A 7,292-nucleotide genomic window follows, 5' to 3' on the forward strand; every position below is an offset into this window, starting at 1 on the left:
CATATATATTCTTTCCTAGCTAGTTAGCTTACTTGTAGGGAAACCTACGGAATGTATTATATAAACATACATCAACGATCAATAAGAATCATTCTGGTTAAATATCTTTTTATACCTATTTTACATAAACTAACCCTCAAATTAGCACTTAAAATATATGTATTATGGTAGAATAATTCAGACTTATTTATGCTTAAGCTTTAGAGGGTATTTATATGTGTACAAATATACAATAGAAAGGGAAGTAATTACAATCCCATATAATACGGGAATTGTTGATGCTCAAAATGGTCCGCCCAAGATTGAGTCCAACTTAGTGATGAGGTGTGTGGTGAGTCTTCAGCATGGGGGATGGCTAGGACCTTCGGTAAGAGGAGAGCCAGCAGAAGACAAAGTGGAGAAGTAATCGTTAAGTTTCGGACACCGATGTGATGCGGCCGAAGGCTCTCCGATGTTTAAGTCACTATAAGTTGTAACTTTGGCGAATAACAGTAAAAGGTGAGTAAGTAGTTACCCTTTTTACTTGGGTAATGTTCCCTATTTATAGGGAAGTGAAAATAGGAGCTTGGCACAAAGTTTCAATATGGGACTTTGTGCAAGACACTGTGGTTGTGACACATGTTTTGGAGATTTGGTTCGGCAGTTTGGGAGCTTCGGTAGTCGGGAGCTTTGGTAGATGTCTGGCACCTAGGAAGAGTGTCTCTCTTTGATAGGGGAAAAGGTGTGTCTGCCTTAGTGCTAGTCATTTTGAGGCTGGGTATGCTCGGTTGATTATGGTGTAAACATTAGTCCCCCAAGTTCGCGGTCAAGAAGTTACTTCTAGATTGGGAACTTTGAGGTTTTTGTGTAATCATGACCGATCTTTCAAGATTCAGCGAGAGCCGTAGGACATTCCATAGTCCCCCAAGTTGGCAAGCTAGAAGTTGCATCAACACTTGGAAGGTATGGAGAAAGCTGTGAGCCTCCAGAACTGTTGGTAGTTAGGTACTTTTATTTAGACTTGTGCAAAAACCCTTTGGTAAGTTTCCCTTTTTTTTTTTTTTTTTTTTTGGAGGAAAAGCTAGACCTTTGGCAGGGTTGATGCTTGAAAAATTTGTGGGCTCTTTTCAACTTCCCTAGCCCTTGCCGTTCGGCAACGTCCCAGCCACTACTCTTTTCTTTTTTTGACCTTATGGTTCCTTTTGGATAGCTTGAGGTCCTAACCTGTTTTGGCATGGTCCTTGTCGTTCGACAAGGGACCAAGGTGGCCTGGGCTTTCGACTAGTAAGGGCTGGGCCTTGGAAACTTAGCCAAAAAACTGGGCAGGGTATGTGAGCTGGGTCTTGTGGAGTGGGCTGGGCAGGGGTCATGAGGGTATTTTTGGAGCTAGAGTTTTGCGAAGAGAGGGGTGATATCTCTTTAAATCAAACATGTCATACGCCAGGGTCAAGAAATAAAGGGGCTAATACTGAATTGGCATTTCGGCAAGAGAAGATTTGTCGCAAGTCATCATAAGGTGATCGTGACTTGGTTCAGTGATTTCGTGAGCCCTCCCGTGGTGAGCTTTGGTAGGCATCCAGGTCTGGGAGTGTTCTTGGCTTCGAATCTTGGGCGAGGCCGTTTGAAATTTTGTCGTGGGTCTTCGCATTCCAAATTCGGTAAGGATGGGTGCAAGTAAGCGCATGCCACCATAGTTGATGCACAACCCTTGCCGTTCGGCAAGGGTGATTGGAAGGAATTCTTCGTGAGCCGGGAGTCTGTCTCGTTCGGCAAGAGGAAAGCTTGGGCCTAGGTTAAATTCAGCAAGAACCGTGAGAGGGTAAGTTTTCGTCAAGGCCCCCATTTTCCTTTGCTCAACCCTTGCCATTCGGCAAGGGTGGGTTGAGTAAATTTATTTATTTATTTATTTTTTGGTTGTGACTTTATTCATATAGTCGGCAGGTTCGGGAAGGAGAAGGCATACGAGGTCTTAGCCATTTTTCAGCCAAGCTACCAATCGGTAAGGGCTAATTGAATTTTTTCTTGGAGCCTGCTATGGCTTTAGCAAGAGGGCTTTCAGAGAAGGTCCAGATATCTCTTCAGCAAGATTAGTTGGGGTGAATCGTGAGGCCTTAGCATCAGATCTGAGAGCTGGTGTTAGACCTTCACCTTCAGTAGGTATGTTTTTGCGAGTCCCAAAATTTTTGTATGGGTCTTGCCGTTCGACAAGGCCTGCTTATCCATTTCGAAATGATGGTAACTTACGTTTTTGTGTATAATAGGAGATGGGCTGGAAAGGTGGGTTTAGAAGCCTTGAGTTGGGCCTTTCCATGTTGGGAGTGGAGTTGGACCATCATTGAGGTACAAACTTTTCGAAGCCTCTTCTTTTGTTTTGCTCAACCCTTGCCGTTCGGTAAAGGTGGGTTGATTGATTTTTGTTGTGGCCTCACTTTCGTGAGGGCTGTGTGCAGGTTGCTAGGAGCTGAGTTTGCTTCGATATAGAGGGCTTCTAGCTGGGCCTTTTCGTGTGGAGCCCAGTGAGGCAACTGGACTCTTAGATTTCGATAAGACTTTTGCGAGTCCCTCTTATTGTTTCTCCATGATGACTGCCATTCTGCAAGCTCGGTGTTCTGTAGATTGTGGACTGGCCATTAGAGCTAGGCCACGGGTCGGGCTTAGTTAAATTTTGGACAAGGGTGAATTGTGGCCCCATTTTGACTTCTTTACGGGTTGTGCCGTTCGGCAAGGCCATGTTGTACGTTCGTTATGAAGAAGTTTTCTGAACCTTTAGCAGGGTCTTTGGAGCTGAAGGACCGGTTTCTAGGAGCTAGGTCTTCTTGAAATTTGGCTATGGATCTTGTGTTTTGCAAGGTGAGGATTTTTTGATGTGCCCTCTCTATTATTTCTCCATAAGGCCTGCCGTTCGATAGGGACCTCTCGGCATGGTCTCTTGGATACTTGATAAGCTGGTTTATGTTTCCTTCCGCAGGGTTTGGGGGTGACCTTGGGGCTGAAGAACTCGATTTTAGGGTTCAGCCAGAGAGATCGGGTTCAGCCTTGTGAGCATGGGCCGAGCTGTGAAGGCAGATTCAGAAGCCTTAGGGCTAGGCCTTTCTATGTGAGACGTGGAGTTAGGCCTACGAGACCACGCTCCGACTTTAGTAAGTTACCTGTGAGCCCTCCATTTGTTTCTGCACGGGGCTTGCCGTTCGGCAAGGTCCTCCAATTCCTTTTTCCTTTTGATTTTTTGTGTTTTTTTGTGTTTTTTTTTTTTGAATTTCAAAATGTGTGTAGGTACAACGGATTTGAGAGGGAAATTGAAAAGGTGCTAGGGTTTGTTCGTGAACCGAGGCATTGGTACCCTTGATGCTTTATAAATAGGAGCTTAGGGTGACAAAGGCACCATACTTGGAGATTTTGAGAAAAAGTTCGAGAAAGTGAGGAGGAGAAAAGGAGATTTCCGATGAAATACCTCGTGATGGTGCTGTGACCAAGGTGATTTCTGGCATCTTTTCGTGGTGGTGCAAACAAAGTTAGAACTCATTTTCTTTGAATTGTTGAATTGAAATGTTCTTTTTTGTATGAACATGTTGAAGACTAGGATGAACACCTTGAATATATGTATGAACTTGATGAACATCTTGAACATTGATGTGAATTTGTTAAGTATATGTTTCGATCATTCTTGCATGTGCATTAGTTCCTTTTCCTTGTTTCTGCATATTGTACATGTCTGAAAGTTCTGATAGAGAAAATCATGACCCCCTTGCCTTTGTTAGGGATGATACTAAGAGTGAGGAGCCCATCCCATATGTCTGTTCTAAAGATGAGAGTGCCCAGTCAGAGCACTTGGTAGAAGGGATTATAGAGAGCAGGATTGTAGTGCATAAAGGTGAGCCATCAGCAGACTCCAAGCCAGCTGCATATAGAGAGATGCAGATTGTAATAACCCAAGACAAAATATCTAAAAAGAAATAAAATATCTAAAAAGTAGGATTAATATCTTATAGCAAAACGATAATTTTGCCCTCGCATTATTTAATAGAGAAAAAGTTGACTTTTTAATAGGGAAAGAATTTGGCAATTCCGCTTACGCCGTTACGTAGAGCACGGCGAAACGAGTCCTTAGACACGGAGTAGACTCGAATCGGAGTTGTAACGAAGAACATATGGTCAAAATACCGCGAAGGGCAAAACGGTAATTTGGAAAAAAGTCAGATTTTTATCTCTTCTCTCTCCTCACCCCCGTCAGTTTCTCTCTCCTCTCCTCTCTCTCCTCTCGCACGCGATTTCCCTCAACCTTCGCTCGTTCTCGGCGTCGGCCTGGCCACCACAGGCCGAGCTGATCTCCGTCGTGGGTACCGTTGGAACCGCCATTCACTCGCCGATCTTCCCTTACCCGCCGCTTACCTGGGGACGCCGAGAACTGGCCGAAATCTGCCATTTTTGCCGATTCTCCAGTTCGAACTTTGAGCTCCTCGTTCTCCCTCAATTCTCCACCAAATCGATCGAGTAAGGTATGGTTTCTCAGCTATTTTTCATGTTCTAGTTGATGGATGTATGGGTTTCGATCGATTTTAGCTCTAAAGCGTTCGATTTTCAACTTGAAAATCGGCAGAAACTTCGGCCGCCGTGATCGGCCATTTCCGGCCACTTTTTGGGGTATATCCAAGAACAAAAGTGACTTCAAATGGGGTGTTTTAAATAGGATAGGAGTTTGGAGTCTTGGTTCCGAGATTTTTCGGCAACCCAAGATCGCTTTGGACACCCGAATCTGCCCGCGCGTGTGGCGAAGTGATTCTGTATAGTTTTGTGATCCTCGTGTCGTCACGAGCGCGTAGGATTTCGTGGATCTCGATTCGGAGTCCGTTTGAGCCCCGAACGGATTTTCCATATCGCGCGATCCTTGGGTGCAGTGTTGTCGAATCGTTGGATCGCACCGAATTTTGGATACGTCGGTCTACATGATTTCAGGATTGTGTAGGATTCGACGGATTGCGAATTGAATTCCCGGATACTCCGAAATCGCAAACCCTGGGGATAGGGTTTGGATTTTAAGCGATAAAGCGATTTTGGCCAATCCGACCTTCCGTTCGGACCAAATTCGCGGAACATGGTTCCGTCTCTATAAGGAACCTTCAGGGAAGCCCAGAATGGCCACCAGAGACCGTGGACCCACGGGGTCCCAGATCGGCCGATCTGGTAGCTTATCGCTTAGTGAGGCTTCGGGACTCTCAAGGCCGTTCTAACTGTCTAAAAAGCTAATGTGGGCATAAGAGTAACTTTAAAACAAGTGCACGTATTTCTAGGAGCCGGGGGCAGGGTGTTTAATTTAAATTCTTTTTATTCAGCAATTTATTAATTTATTATCCATGGATAATCAGGCACCAGAGGTCCAGTCGACCCGCAGGAGGGACCTTCGAAGGGTCCAGCTAGCTCGGACCACCAGTGAGTGGACTTTCTTTCATAAAGGATTTTATATAAATCAGTTATATAAATGATTATATAAATGAGTTTACATAAATGATTTTATATTGATTTTATATAAATAAGTTTTTGTAAATAAGTTTTTATAAGAAAATTTCATTATTTGATCTTGAATAAGTATTCTTGCATGTCTTAGAGCATGTTTTATACTGTTAAATATTTTGAGTTATATATATTATTGAGGTTATATTAGCAGCAGACCTTGAGTTTTACATAACGACATAGCAGCAGCATTGAGATTACAATTAATTTATCAGATTTCGGAGGGTTATCAGATTTTCTAATTAGACCACCATGTGCCCATTTATTTTTGGTGATTACCTAGAGTTGGACCGATGTCTACGGACATCCAGTCCGATTTCAGTTACGTCAGTGCACTTGACTTTGCCTCACGAGTTTCGGGGACGCTCGGACTCTGAGTGCCAGGATTTGCGGCTCGACAGACTTGGTGTCCTGAGACCTGTGAGGATTTGCGGCTCTGCTGACTCTGTGTCCCCGAGACCTGCCAGGATTGCGGATCAGGTTGACTGCGGTCCCCTGTATCTTGCCAGAGCGGCTCGAGTCGACTTGGTGTCATCGAGACCTGCCGGAGGAATTGATGGATATTTCTGGGTACATTTAGGTGGTAGTTTTAAAAGGATTTTGAGCATTTTTATGCAGCTATTGCTTTCAGTTATTTTATATCAAATTTCTCGATATCTATGCATGTTTTATATCTTTACATGGTTGTTCAGTTATTCGAGTGTATTTATAACTATATTTATCCATGTTTATTTGAATACCTCATATTTGGCATATAGTCGAACCATAGATTTACGTCCCGAATTATTTTAAGCGGGGGTTATTATGTTCTAAATTGTTTTCACGAACATTATTTTTGTCCACTCACATTTTTCAACTTGTTTTTTTCCCCCAGGCTGTAGAAGTGCGCAGGATCCAGCACCGGCCACTCTTAGCTTCCGCATCGCCAAAAAACGTAGGATTTGATTGAAAAAGTTCTTGAAATCTTGTAAATTAATAAAAAAAGGCCCTGATATCTAGTTTTAGCAGAAAGCTTGAACTGGTGAATGATTGTTTGGATGCATTTCTGGCTATTGGGTGAATTTATTTGCTTATTTAACGGGTGAAAGATTTGGGGTTTAGTCAAAATACAGGGGAGACTCTGCTGAATTTTCGGCAGGAGTCCAAAGAAAGTTTTAATAGTAACTGTAGCAGGAAGGGTAAAATGGTCATTTGTGCCCGACAGTTGCCAAGTGTCGGACACGCACAGGACTTGGTTCGAATTCCAAAGCGGAATTGGGATCGGGTCCTGTCAATTTGGTATCAGAGCATAGGTTGTACTTCCTGTAGACTTTGCACTCTGTGCATCCTTGTTTTCTTTTCGAGTTGGGCCCTAATGGTGGTGGTGTCCGTAGGGAAATTAGACAGTTATCTCGGCGTAAGGGGATGAGCTTCCCAGGTCAGGCAGAAACTACACCGATGTCGGAACCGATCGAGTAAGCCTTCGTTAGAGGCTCGTCAAGAGCCGTATCTACTGTGATTGGTAGGCAGGGAGATCCAAACATGTAGTTGACCTTGAAGTTGTTAGCCCAGGTCTTAGTCAGCCAGCGATCCATCCGTGAGATTGGTGGATCAAACAAAGAGGATTGAGGGTTATAAATTTGGAAAATGGTTATACCCAGTAGTGAAGGAGGATTGAATTAAAAGGAACAGAGTAGATTATGGAGGTCATGGTTGCTCCACAAAAGAGTAGAGTATTGGTGGGATTTGGTTAAGAAACGATACTAGAATCCTTTGACTCGTATGAGACAAGCATTTTAGAGCCGAATGTGATAGTCAGTTTTATC

The sequence above is a fragment of the Prunus dulcis genome, chromosome 4, assembly GCF_902201215.1.
Source record: "Prunus dulcis chromosome 4, ALMONDv2, whole genome shotgun sequence".
In the NCBI taxonomy this organism is placed as follows: domain Eukaryota; kingdom Viridiplantae; phylum Streptophyta; class Magnoliopsida; order Rosales; family Rosaceae; genus Prunus; species Prunus dulcis.